The sequence below is a fragment of the Phascolarctos cinereus genome, unplaced genomic scaffold (genome assembly GCF_003287225.1).
Source record: "Phascolarctos cinereus isolate Bilbo 61053 unplaced genomic scaffold, phaCin_HiC Scaffold_8;HRSCAF=390, whole genome shotgun sequence".
Lineage (NCBI taxonomy): Eukaryota > Metazoa > Chordata > Mammalia > Diprotodontia > Phascolarctidae > Phascolarctos > Phascolarctos cinereus.
The window spans coordinates 58416098-58430616 of record NW_027556291.1 but is presented as its reverse complement, the minus strand read 5'-3'; the positions used below and the strand labels follow the sequence as shown (position 1 = coordinate 58430616).

Genomic DNA, 14519 nt, shown 5'->3' with positions numbered 1-14519 from the left:
ACAGTGGCTTAAAAGCAAAAAGTTGGTGCCTTCAATCTTTGGGAAAGGTACAATAATATTTTGAAAAATAAATTCACTTCATTTATTGCAAAAAATGAGGATATTAATATCAGACTTGTTTGATCAAATCTCTGTAATTATTTTGTTCATCATCATTTTTAAGAACCATTGCAAGTACTTTCTACTCATTTTTTTTTCATTAGGCTTCATTGTCAAGAACATCAAAACAGTGTTGATTTAAATATTCTTAAATAAAAGCTGTTTATGAAATCTTTAGTATATTTTGTAATTTATTTTTCTTATATGATTATGTCTGTCATTAGCTTAATCCAATGAATGCAGAAAAAATACATTTCAAAAAACAATGCTTCTCATTGATTTTTTGTGTACGTGTGTGTATGTGTGTGCACATGAGTGTGTATGCTGAAATAAAGTCTGCTTATCATACCATAATTATGTCTCATTTTAAAAATTATGGTATCCCTGCCTATACATTGGGATAATTAACATAAAACAATAAATTTGTTAAAAAAGCAGAGTGCCCTGAGTATTTTTTTATTTTCTAGGACCCCTGCCAGCTCTCAGGACAGAGACTTCAGTGGCTCAGGACTCCAAGCCCTGGCCCTAGGTTCAGAAAGGGCTGCATTTACATCCACCCTCAGAGACTAGGTTTATGACCCGGGGCCATCCCTGGAGCTTTATGACCCTCACTACCCTCTCCTCTAAAAAGAGGAGTGATATTGGCAGCTAGCTGACTGCTTTCTGATGAGGAGAACAGGAGCTAGTATTGGAAAGAGCTTTTCCATCCTTTTCTGGGATGGTCGAGGTCACTCTGACAGCCATGTTGTGAGGGCTCTTCTGCCTCTGATAGCCCTCCAGTGAGGTGCCCTCCCAGCTCTGACATTCTCTTCTCCATGGCAACTCCTAGCCAGACACTCTCTGTGTGGTCTCAGGTCTCTACAAGCCCAGACATTCCACTTTCTAAGGCCTCACTCTCTTGTGACAGGCTAGGCTTTAGTGTCTTTTGAGTAGATGTGTTTTAATGATAATTACTTTCTTATGTGTTTTAGCAATGCAGTGGTTTACAAAGGCAATGGAGACCCTTTCAGATCTGTTCTAATTACCCTTTATTGTTTCAAATAAATACTGGGGATAAGGGATCTGCTCTCAGGACACCTGGGGCTGCTTAGTTGGTGGAGGAGGTGGCAGAGTTTGGGTCTGTTGGGGAGGCAGAGGCTGAGGCTACTGTTGGGGTTATTGGGGCCTCTTGAGCACCTGTTCAGGCTTCCAGGGCTGTTGCAGGTGCTAATGGGTTAAGGAGAGTGGGGCTCCCAGGGAGCTGCAGCCAGGTTGGCCACAGCCCTGTCAGAGCTGCATTATTCTCACTCCTGCTTGGGTAACATACCACAGACTTGATTTGTTTGTACTGCACCATCACCTGGACGTATGAGCCCTTGTGCTCTGTGGGCTCACGGAAGGTCAGCACAGGCTCCCCTCCTTGGACAAGGCAGGTCTGTGATCAGCTTAACATAGGTGCTTAGCACAGGCTGTCGGTCAGAGAGAAGCACCTTGGGGATCTCCTTCAATGGTCTCTGGCTGGAGCACTCGGGCAGTGCCAGACTGGAAGGCAGTCAAGGCTGTTTAGATGGCAGGCAGTGTGGGCTGTACGATCGGCTCCTTTTTTCTCCCATTTATACAGCACATGGGCAACCCTGGGCTGGTTGGATGTCAGAACATTCACTGCTTGGATCTCTGGCTCCTATCTTCTGTGATCTCTAGCTGGAGTACTGTGGAATGTAGAGGCAATGGGGAAAGTTAGTGACCAGTGGTCTAGACTCAGGTTGAAAGGGCAGGTTAGCTCCTGGCTCCCAACAAGCCACTTCCTCCTTGGCTCTCCCCAGCAGCATGGCTGGGTATGCAGGGCCACCAGGTAGAGACAAGTCTCTTATGGAACAATGAAACAGAGGACCCACCTACCAGCCCAGGTCCTGCAACTAGCCTGAGAGAAAGGGCGAGAAAGATTTGGCTCCAAGTCATGGCTAATTCATTTATAGAGTGTAATGGAAAAGCCTGGATATGGATTCCAATGTCAGACTCCACCTCCCAGCCCCCTTCTTCCCCTACCTAAGCCTCAGTTACCCTACTATCTGCAAAATGGAAGGGGTGGTTAGCAATAAAATGAAAAATGCTGGAGGAGATGTGGAAAAATAGGTACACTCATGAATTGTTGGTGGAGTTGTGAATTGGTCCATCCATTCTGTTAGGAACAGTGGGCAAAAGGATATAAAACTGTGCATCCCTTTGACCCAGCAATATCACTATTAGGTCTATATCCAAAAGAGACCAAAGAAAAGGAAAAAGGACCTATATGTACAAAAATATTTATAGTGGCTCTTTTTTTTTTGCGGTGGCAAAGCACTGGAAATTGAAGGGATGCCATCAAAGGAGGAATTGGCTGAATAAGTTGTGGTATATAATTGTGATGGAATACTATTATGTTATAAGAAATGACAAGCAGAATGCTTTTAGAAAGACCAGTGAAGACTTATACGAACTGATGCAAAGTGAACATTGTACACAGTAACAGCATATTGTAACAATGATCAATTATAAAAGACTTAGCTACTCTGATGGATACAATGATCCACAGCAATTCCAAAGGATTGATAATGAAAAATTCTATCCACATTTAGAACAAAAAATTGATGAACTCTGAGTGCAGATTGAAGCACTTTTCTTGATGTTTTTGCAATATGCCCATATGAAAATCTAATTTGTATCACTTCACATGTATAATTGGTATCATATTGCTTGCCTTCTCAGTGACTGGGGAAGAGGCCTGAGGGAGCGAGAGAATTTGGAACTGAAAGTTTAAAAAAAATCAATTAAATTTTTTTATTCCTAGCTTCTGTAATTTGGTTATGAGGTACTCTTTTATAACTAGGTCATGTGTCCATTTGGAGTTTATCATGGTGTTTAATGTGAGGCATTGGTCCATATGCATATTTCCGAAAGACCAGCATCTAATTTTCCCAGAAGGTTTTGTTAAATACTGAGTCCTTTTCCCCAGTAACTGGAGGTTTTAAGTTTATCAATCATTTTGCTACTGTGATTACTTTCTGCTGTATATTATATATATTTGATCTGCTTCACTTAGCAACCTCTCAATTGCTTAACCACTAACAAGTCATTTTAATGATTATTACTTTGTAGTACAGTACCAATAGACCACCTTCCTCACCACATTCTTTTAATTATTAGCTTTGAGATTTTTGACCTTTTGTTCCTTCTACATGAAATTGTTTATTATTTTTCTCACTCTATACAATGTTTTTTATACTTTGTATAGAACTGAATAAGTAAAGTAATTTAAGTATTGTTGCCTTTTTTTTATTATATTAGATCAACCTACCTATTAGCAATTAATGTTTCTCTCATTATTCAAGACTCTTTATTTTTGCAAAGAGGGTTTTATTCTTGTATTCATAGAGCTCCTGGTTGCATCTTTGAAGCTATGTTCCCAAACATTTTATACCTCCTGGAATTATTTAGAATGCAATTTCTCTTTCTAGCTCTTCCTAATGGGTTTTGTTAGTAACATATAGGGATGCTAATGACTTAGGTGAATTTATTTTATATTTCACAACTTTGCTAAATTTATCGCTTCAATTAATTTTTTGTTCGACTCTTTAGGGTTTTATAAGTAAATCATCATATCTGCTCTACAGAAAGTGAATCTTTTCTTTCCTCTTTGCCTATGTTCATTTTTTTCTATTTTTCTTTCTTGTCTTATTGCAACCACTAGCTTTTCTAGCATTATGTTAAATAGCAATGATAGTAATGTGCAGCCTTAGTTTATACATATTTTTTTGGAAAGGTTTCCAACATCTTTCCACTATGTATAATTTTTATTCTTTGATTTAGATATTGTTGACTATATGAAAAATGTCATTTGATTACTATGTTGTATAGAGTAATAAAAATGAAGGTTGAATTTTGTCACAAACTTGTCATCTATTGACATTGTCAGATGGCTTTAATTATTTATATGATTAATATGATTTATTATGCTCATAGTCTTCGTGATATTGACCTAACCCTACATTCCTGACATAAACACAACCTTGTCATCATAATCATTTAAATATGTTGTTGTAGCTTACAAACATTTTATTTAAAAGTTGTCTTGATGTTTATTAGGAATATTGCTTTATTATTATTTCTTTCTCTACTTGTCTCCCCCTGGCACAGGGATAAGCACTTTTATAGCACATATTTGTATCATAGAAATATTGGAAGAATGCCTGTTTTTAATATTATGGCAAATAGCATGTAGAATAGCAAAAATGCCAAGAATATCATTATCACTTCTGCATCTTTCCTTCCCTGGCTTTCTGCAAGCCTCAGATCAAACCTCACCTTCTACAGATTCTTGCTCATTCCACTTAACTGAGCCTTCTCCTTTCTTCTGTTCCCTATGTGTCCTGTATATACCTATTTAATTACAGACTGTCTCCAGTATTAGATTTTGAGCTCCTTGTATGCAGTGACTGTTTTTGTACTTTTGCTTTGCTTTGACAGAGATGAAGAAAAAGAGACACAGACGTATAGAAAGACACACACACACACACACACACACACAAAGAGAATTATTCAAAGAGGTATCAGTAAAGATAACTGAAATAATTACTATGTATAATACTTAATTCATCCCTCAGTTATGAAGAAAGGAGGCCATCATCAAAGTATAATCCTTCTTCCTGGGTTTCTTGTCCTTATAGTATTGCCATGGAGATGTAGGGCTTAAGCAGATTCTAACTCAGGTTTTCTTTCATATAATTATTAATTATATTATTATACATAATATAACATATTATAATATAATATATTCATTATTTCTATGATTTGTTCTTCCATTCATTATTTACGATTTCACTATTAAGTCTTAATTTGGGTCAGGGTCTTTTCTTTGTGATGCCTAACCCAATGACTATTATTATTGCATTATGCAAATTCTGTAAAGGATATACTTACTATTTCTGCCTTGTTACATTTTTTCCAATGTTTCTGTGCCCAAATACATGGTCAGTTTTCCTAAAAGGACTATAGGTGCTAAGAAATAGATATAATCTTTGTTGTCTCATTTGGAAAACATCCTAAGTCTTTTAGCCCTAAATTCTTCAGCAATTTGTTTGGTTCTATGTTTTCCATTTTGTGTATTTTCTGTTAGACTTATCCATAACTGAAGATATTGAAATCTCCTGTCAATATTGTGTTACCATCTATGTGATCTTGTAGCTCAGTTAACGTTTGCTTTGTGAATTTGGATACTAAGGTATCTAAAACATATAATTTTATCACTGACATTAGTTTGTCTATGGCTCCTTTCAACATAATATAATATTTTTATGTATCCTTTTAAAACTAAATTTGCTTTAACTTTGTAAGACAGCATGATTGCATTTTCTGCTGTTTTGGATTCACTTGATGCATAGTAAATTTTCTCCTATCCCGTCAGTTTCATTTTGTGTATGTCTTTGTTTTTTAAATTTGTTATAAGCCATAGATTGTAGGCTTTTGTTTTCTTATCCAATCACACCCCCCCCTTTTTGTTTTAGTGGATTGTTCAATCCATTTACATTTAAAACTATGAAAGTTAGGTTTACATTTTTTTTTCCATTTGCCACTGTTTATTTTTCAAGTTAAGATTCCCCCCCCCCTTCCTGCTGTAAACACAGTCCTATGTTTCTTCAGGTACTTTAGCTTAATTTTGTTTTAAGGTGGCTTTATTCCCTCTTGAAATCTTCGCCTCACTCCATCTCCCATTTGTTACCCCTTTCCCTTTATTTTTTTAAATTATAAATTTAACTTTCCTGCTTTTATCTAATTATTTAATTCTTATCATCTTTCCCCCCCTCTTAGTCAGGTCAATTTCCCTTTTCTCTCTTCCTCTTCAACTAGTCATATTCATTATTATTTTTAAAATTCATTATTTTACATCCCTTTCCAGGGAGGATTTCTTTTATGCTCTTATCTATTCTCTCTCTCTACCCTAATCCTCCTTTCTCTAGTTCATGAACCCTGTAATTATCTAGTCTCCTTCTAGTCTCTGTATTCCTCATGAAATGAAAATTTTTGAGGTATCCAATCTGGGCTCTCCTCCCAAGGCAGTTTCTGTCACTGCCTTGTAGAGCTTGCCTGGGGATTCTCCTTTTCTAATTTGCTTCACTCTCAGAATAATACCATTTCTTTCAGGTGACAGATAAGCCAGTGAAAAAAGAAAGAGAAACAAGAATGAAATTAACAACAGGAGCAAAAGTGATGTTCAACAGCAAAAAGTAATAGAAATTTTTACATGGAAATAGGAAAGCCCATGGAAATAGGAAAGCCCAATCAGGAATCCCATCTAAGCCAACTATGAGATGTGTCATCTTGACAAAGTCCCATTTCATATCTTTGCATCACTTAATTCTCCTGCTAATTGGATTACAAAGAGCACCAAGAAGTCTGTGGCTGGGTCAAAGGACATGACATAAACAAACCGTACTCCATAAATGATGTTGGTTGTAGTTGTTTCTCTTTTTGTAGCTGATGGTATTATTGTGGGGTTTGTGGCTGTTGTTCTTGTGATTAATTCTGAACAGAAAAGAATAGTTCTGGCACACCTGGAGCACAAGAATGGAATCTGTCCATTACATTATGGCGGAGCATTTAGTCAAAGCCAAACATCACCCCCAATGGCTACCTTCATCCATTTCTCCCCAGAGAAAAAGGAATTGAAGAGACTTACCCTTCAAAAGGAAAAGGGATGTTTATATGAAGAAATTTATAAAGAAGAGGGTGACTCCTCAACTCTTCCAGGATATTACAATCTCAGGAATAAGAATTACAGAAGGATATGATGCCACTGGGGGTTAGAGGAAAAATGGCAAGACTGACTGGGACTAAGAGGAGAAGAGGTGGAAAGACTGACTGTGTGGGTGGCCCTGAACATCTTCCAGCTGTCTGGTATCCCAACTACTTGCAGTTTCTTGTTCTGCTGACTCTATTTGACAGAACCAAGGAGAACAGAAATTACAAGGAAGAAAGAAATTTTACCAGTGTGGAGGAATGGCTCTGTCCAGAGGCTTCCATCGGGGCTCTGCCAAGCAGAGGGTCTAATGCGTATATCACTCAATTCTTTCAATTAGCTCTTGGCAAACCAGAGAACCTCACTCTCCTTGCTTGTTTTCTTAAGGGGTTTTCAAGCAAATAGCCCCTGAAAAGGCTTGTAGTTCTACCTATGTGGACCCCAAATTTTTAGGGAAGTCAAAGAAGGCAAGAATGAATATATATGTGTTGTTGGGGGGGGGAATGACTGTCTGATCAGCAAGGGCCCAAATTGTTAAGAGGCCACATCCTGATCTGCATCATCAGGCAGCCTGGACTTCACATCTCATCTCATCCACTTACCAGACAAGTCAAGAGGGCCAAGTCACATGACATCACTCTTCATCTCTCTCTCTCTCCTGCAAAATCAGAGCAAGTAAATCACCAGTCTTACAGTTTGTTGTGAGGCTCAACAGGCATAAAAAAATGTAGAGCTTGCTGCATACAAAGGAGTTTCTTTTTCTCATTACTGATGTGCATGAGCACTTCCAAGGAAAGCTGTGTCAGGAGTGCAGGGGAACTACTTCAAAGGTCTATCAGGGGCTAAACTCCTTGGCTTTCCCTGACTTAAGGCCCCAGACATAAGCTATTCAAATTTCTGAAACACATGCAAATCTGGAAACTCACCTTTCAAAAGAAACAGTGAGCTTGTCAAAAGGAAATTTGTCCACAAGAGAAAGATTGCTCAGCTCTTCCTGGGAATAATCCTAGAACCAATGGACAGAGAAATAATGTTAACATTAAGGCAAAGAGGAGAACTTGTGTTTGTGGGGAGGCCCCAGAATCTGATCTGAGCCTTCAAGAACTTTCGCCCTTGGAAATGTCCACTGATTTTGCCACCCTTGAATATACATAAGATGAAGGAAAATGAAATGGCATCAGGGTAATACAAAAGGGAGAGGAAAAAAATATATATATGCCCTTGTCCATCACTTTGGCGTCAACAGATCAAGACCTGGATTCTTGGGGAAGGTGAACCACCCAATCAAGCCAAGGATGATGGCATGGTGAAAGGAAATGAAGTACAGGAACAAAAACAATGGCAGACAGCCAAACCTCTTAGAGCCTTGGACTTGGAGCCAGGAAGGCCCGACTAGCAACCCACCTCAGCCACACAGGAGGTATGTCCTCCTGGCCTGAGTAACTTCCCATGTCTTAGCTTCAGTTAATTCCTCTTTCAATTGGACTAAAAAGAGCATCAGAATCAGAGGTCTACTGTTGGGTCAAAGGAGATAACATACACATACTGTACTCCTTCAGTGATATTTGCTGTTCTTATTGTGATTGATTCTGAACAGAAAGGAAAAGATCTGGCAAGGCTGCAGTGGAAGAAAGGAATCTGTCCAGCACATTATGGCAGAGTCCTTGGGCAAGGCCAAATGCCACCCCCAATGGCAACCATCATCCATTTTTCACAAAAGAAAGAATTGAAGAGACTTACATTTAGGAGGGAAGAGGGATGGTTACCTGAGGACATTTGTGAATGAGAGGGCCACTTCTCAAATCTTCCAGGGTATCTCCCTCCTAGGAAGGAAAGATCAGAAGTGATAGGAAGCCTCAGAGCCTTAGAGGAACATAGATGGCAAGATTGACAGTATAGGTAACCCTACACATTGTCAGAGCTGTCTGGCATCCCAACTACTTGTAATTTCTTGTCCTGCTGACTCCATTTGATGGAGTCAGGAGAATGGGAATGACAAGAAAGAATCAAATATGTCTGAAGTAGAGGCATACTCAGGGCAATGTACAGCGTCCAGCATCTGGAGTCAGTAAGCAAGGGACCTGACAAGTTCAGCAGACACATTCTAGCAATTAGGCCTTTAAAAACCCACTTAGCCTCACTATCAATAGCAGGGGAGTCAGAAGCCTATTGTTGGCTCAAAGGAGATAGCACACATACACTGTGTTCCATTAAACAGATTAATGGTGGTTGATTCTGTTTTAGTATTTAGAAGTATTATTTCTGTTGCATTTGTTATTGTGATTAATCATGAACAGAAAGGAAAATACCTGGTATGTCTGGAGTGAAAGAATGGTATTTGTCCATTGCATTAAGGCAGAGATTAGAGGCTGGGCCGAATTTCACCCCCAAAGGGAATCATCATCCAGTTTCCCCAAGAGAAAAAGGAATTGAGAGACTTACCTTTCAAAGGGAAGTGAGATGGTTGCAATAGTGAACATGAGGGTGACTTCTGAAATCTTCCAGGTTAACACAGTCCTAGGAATGGGAAGTTCAGAAATGAAGTGAAGCCTCTGGGGCTTAGAGGAAAAGAGATGGCAAGACTGACCATGTGGGTAGCCCTGCACATTGTCCCAACTCTGTAACATCCCAACTAGTTGCAATTTATTTTCCTGCTGCCTTCATTTGATGGAGTCAAGAGAAGAGAAATTACAAGGAAGAATCAAATCTGACCAAGGTAGAGGCACACTCAAGGTAGTATCCAGTGGGCTGCATCTGGAGTCAGCAGGACACTTAGTGTGTATGTCAGCTGTATTCTCCTGATTAGGCTTTTGAAAACCCTGTCAGCCTTACTTTCCACACCTGTCTGATAAGGGGCTTTCAAGGAAACGGCCATTGAAAAGGCCTTTACCTGTAGCTCTATGGATTCTGAATTTTTAGGGTAATATAGGATGGCAACAGTGAATACGTATGTGGCAGAGGAAGAAAAACAACAAATGTTATGAAGCTTTCAAAATCACTTGGTGTTCAAGACCTGACCTGCAGGGTCCCTCCCTTTACCTCCCAACTCATCCACTTACCAGACCTCTCAAGATAATCAAGTCACTTAACCTTTGTTATTCTCTGGTCTCTCCCCTGCAACATTGGGATAAAAAAATTACGAATCTCATGGTTTGCTCAGAGGCTCAAAAGTGGCCCAAAATGTACAGCTTTCTTTATAGAAGTGAGTTATTTATTCTTTTTACTGGTACAGATGCATAGGAGCACTTGCAAAGAAAAATGCCTCAGGAGGACAGTGGAATCATTTCATTGGCCCATCAGGAGGCACCAGTCCGGGATTGCCCTGACTGATGCTCCCACCCCCAACCTCTATAAATTTCTTAAGCAAATTCAATTCTGGAAACTCACCTTTCTGAAAAAACAGTGAACTTTTCAAAATGAAATTTGTCCAGAAAAGGGAGATTGCTCAGCTCTTCACTGGAATAATCCTAGGACCCATAAATGGAGAAATCATATTAACTTTAAGAGACTCACAGGCAAAAAATTGGAGAACCTGAAGGAAACTCACTTTTCAAATGGTGCCAGCTGTGATAGGACATTAGTGCACAGGAGTTAGACTGCTAAGCTCTTCCTGAGAGTGCTCCTAAGGATGAAGAAGTGCAGGCATAACATTAAGCTTAAGGGATTCCCAGGAAAAAAAAAAAGATAGAGAAATTGATCCATGGTTGACCCTTGACTCTAACCTGGTCTTAGTACATCCTTTGCCACTTGAAATGTTTATTTTTACTTCTTACATTCAACATCCACAGGAATGAAGGAAATGAAAAGGCACAACAACTTTAAGAAAAACAACTTGGATGAAAATTAAATACTCATTGGTCATACTGTCCTTTGAGGGAAGGTGGCAAGGGACGAAGCATCTTCCATCTATCCCAAAGGACTTCCCCCTCCATGGGCGTCAGTTTTCCTACTACCCACTTTTCACCAGCTTCTTCCATTGAGAAGAGGAGCCTAACATTCTTCTAACCCCATGCCTTGTGCTTTCCATCCCCTGCTGGGCACATCATGTCCTTTGTGGGAAGGTGGCAGAAGGCCAGGTCAGGAGTCTTCCATCTGCTCCAAAGCAACAACTTCCTTCTGTAGGAGTGTAAGGGAACTTCTACTTTGCAACAAAGATGTGGAAAATCTCTGGTTCAAAGAGGAGCAACCTACCTTTTCACCTCAGGGCTTCCACATCCTGCTGCGCCTGCCCCTTGAGGGAAGAGGACAGTTGGTGGGGAATGGGACTTCTGATTCTGTTTCTTATTGCACAGGTGTGACTTTCCCCTCTTGCTCTACCCTTTTCCTGCCTAATCTCTGCAGGGTTACCCATCTGACTATCTGAACGTACATCTCCTGTCTCATACTGCACTTTCTCCAGCCCTATCTCTAGCTTCCATTGGGAAGAGGAGTGGAGCCCCCCTCAATGATGAATATTCTCACACCTGGACATACCCTTCTCATTGCAGTGATTCTGAGCCCCTGAAGATTATCATCCAAACCACATTCCACACCCCCTACCAGCCAATTACTTTTTCCCATCCCCCTCAACCCTCTCACCCCTAAGTAACTCTCACACTGCCCAACCCTTCCACTGTGCTTTGTGGAACACCTGTTCAACACACAAAAAGTTGTCTTTCATGCTAAATCATTTCCTTTCCCACTCCTTCCATATATAGGTATTACTGAAACCTGGCTACCCCTAGAAGACATTCTCCTTGGTTAACCTTTTTAGTACTGGCTGCACCTTTTCTCATTCTCTTCTGTTCACTGGTCGGAGTAGTTAAAATACTCCTTATTCCCAATTGCTATTTCCGCAGTCTCCCCCTACCTTCATCACTCAGCAACCTCTTTTTTCCTCAGGGTTCGTGCTATTCATATCTGCCACCCAATCAAAATCCTGGTAGCTGTTGTCTATAGACTCCCAGGCCACTCTCCTTCCATTCTCATTCAGGTTGGTACATGGCTCATGGTTATTTTTTCCCTCTTCAACTCCTGCCCTCCTACTAAAGGACTTGAACACACATACTGACTCTCCCTCTATCACCGTAACTACTCAGTTCCTCAACCTACTCACTCTCCACTCTACCACACCTCAGATGCAAACAAACATGGTCATGCCCTTGATCTTGTCATCTGTCACAAATGTACCACTTCCAAGTTTAAGAATCCCCCAAATCCCCTTATCTAACCACCTATTGGCCTTTCACTGCTCCCTCTGTCTTTGCTTGCTTCTACTCATTGTACACACCAGTAGTGGGGAACCTGTGGCGGGAAACCTGTGGCCTCAAGGCAACATGTGGCTTTCCAGGTCCTTGGGTACAGCCTTTGGACTGGGTCCAAGTTTTATGGAACAAATCCTTTTACTAAGGGAATTTGTTCTGTGAAGTTTGGATTCAGTCAAAGGGCTGCACTTGAGGACCTAGAGGGCCACATGTGGCCTTGAGGCCACAGGCTCCCCACCCCTAGTCCACACCATTATCTGTAATCCCTTGCCCTCTCAATTCTCTTCTGGGCCACCACCACTAAACTAGACACTCTCTTCCCCTCCCCCCCATCTTGACCACTTGTTCAATCAATTCAACTCTATGGAAGACAAGTCTTCCACTCTTGAATCCGTAGACCTCTTATATTGCTGAATATGTCCTAACCAAGTCTCAGCCTTGGAATACTCACACAAAGGATTGCCTTACCTCCTTCACCTGTGTCACTGAATGAAGGTGGGGAAAATCATACAACTATTTTGATCCAGTCATGAAGTTACACAACCTCAACTGGGCCTTCTCTGCTGCTAGGCAATCATAGCATGGCTATCAAATCACTATCTCACTCTCCATAACAGGTCTCCTCAACCTTTTCATCTCTCTTCAAACCTCTCATGGCACCTCCTTCCACCACCCTCTTAGCTGAGATCCCTCTTCCTCATCTGTGATCACTCAGATTTCTTCTGCCACTATGTCCTCCTTTACTCTTCTCATAGGGTTAGGTGGCTTTACTCCTTACCAAGGTTAAGTACCCCTCTCCCTGCTCTAGTAATGTGATTCATCCCATGTCTTCCAACAGATTGCCCTGTCATCCCTACTTTATCACTTATTTGCAATCTTTCCCTGTTTACTTTCTACAAGTAGGCCCAGGTCTCCATCATCAAAAACTCTCACTTAACCTTTTCATCTCCACTAGTTATTATCTTTATCTCTTCTGGCTTTTGTAGCTAAACTCCTTAAAAAAGCCCTCTACCATGAATGCCTCTGTTTTCTCTGTCTCTTTTAACCCCTTACATTCTGACTTACAAATTTATCATCCACTGAAACTGCTTTCTCCAAAGTTACCAATGATCTTAGTTTCAAAATTCAATGTGCTTTTTCTCAATCCTTATTCTTCTTCTCTTCTCTGCAGCCTTTGACACTGGTGATCTCCCTCTCCTCCTTGATACTCCCTTCTCCTTACATTTCTCAGACACCATTCTCTTCTGATTCCCTTCCTACCTATCTGACCACTCCTTTTTTAGTATCCTTTCCTGGACCCTCCTCCAGATCACAACCTCTAACCATAGGGGTCCCTCAGGGTTCTATCCTGGACCCTCTCCTCTTACTCTTCTGTACTATGATCTCATCAGATCCTATGGATTTAATTACCATCTCTATGCTTATGATTATAAAATGTACCTTTCCTGCTTGACATTCTGCTGATCTCCAGTTTTGCACCTCCAATTGCATTCCAGACAAATTGAACTGGATGTACTGTGGATATCTGGAATTTAACATGTCTAAAACATAACTCATTATTCTTTCCCCTGAAACCATCTCCTTCCCTCTTACTATAGGAGGCAACACTATCTTTTCAGTCCCTCAGGCTCCCAACCTAGGAGACATCCTTGATCCCTCACTATCTCTCACCTCTCATATCCAATCTGTTACCAAGGCCTGTCAACTTCACCTCTGTAATATCCCTTTAATATGTCTTGTCTTCTCTGATACTACCACAAGTCTGGTACAGGTCCTCATCACCCCATGTCTGGACCACTGCAATAACCTGCTAGTGGGCCTGCTATTTCGAGTGTCTCCCCACTCTAATCCATCATCCATTCCTCTACTAAAGTGATTTTCTTAAAGAGTAGGTCCTATCATTTCATTATCCCAGCCCCAGCTCCCCCACCAATTCCCAGTGGCTCCCTACTGCCTTCAGGAGCCAATAAAAATGCTCTATTTGGCATTCCAAGCCCTCAATATCCTAGTCACCTCATACCTTTCCAGTCTTCTCACACATTACTCCCTATCATACTCTTGAATCCAGTGACTAAATGTTCCACAAATAGGACACTCTATCTTTGGGCATTTTCTCTGGTTGGTCTTCATGCCTGGAACTAATTTGGACTTCCTCAACTCTACCTAGTGACACCCCTGGCTTCCTTTAGGGATCAACCAAACCCTGATCTTTTACAGGAAGAGTTTCCCAACCCCTCTTAATTCTAATGCCTTCAGGTTTAGTTGCTATTTATTCTGTAGTTTGTTTATATTTGTTTTGCATGTTGTCTCCCCCATTAGATTGTAAGTTCCTTGAGGGCAAGGATTGTCTTTTGCCTCTTGTTGTATCCCTAGTGCTTAGCACAGTGCTTGGCACACAGTAGGTGCATAATGTTGATTGACTGATA

The 14519-nt window shown here is 40.6% G+C and overlaps 1 long non-coding RNA gene across 3 annotated transcripts in view; it reads right to left on the bottom strand.

Moving 5' to 3' along the window:
* Nucleotides 1–1110: 1110 nt before the first annotated feature.
* LOC144454149 (uncharacterized) overlaps nucleotides 1111–14519 on the bottom strand; it is a 51665-nt gene continuing 38256 nt past the window's right edge. For 2 of the 3 annotated variants that reach the window (XR_013483612.1, XR_013483613.1), the window contains 8 exons: nucleotides 10398–10472; nucleotides 10238–10317; nucleotides 9910–9964; nucleotides 9293–9367; nucleotides 8617–8673; nucleotides 7777–7856; nucleotides 7453–7508; nucleotides 1111–1787 (listed from right to left, as the gene is read on the bottom strand). This is a non-coding gene — a long non-coding RNA (uncharacterized LOC144454149). The remainder of the gene's footprint in view (nucleotides 1788–7452; nucleotides 7509–7776; nucleotides 7857–8616; nucleotides 8674–9292; nucleotides 9368–9909; nucleotides 9965–10237; nucleotides 10318–10397; nucleotides 10473–14519) is intronic. The other variant, XR_013483614.1, reaches the window with a different exon arrangement.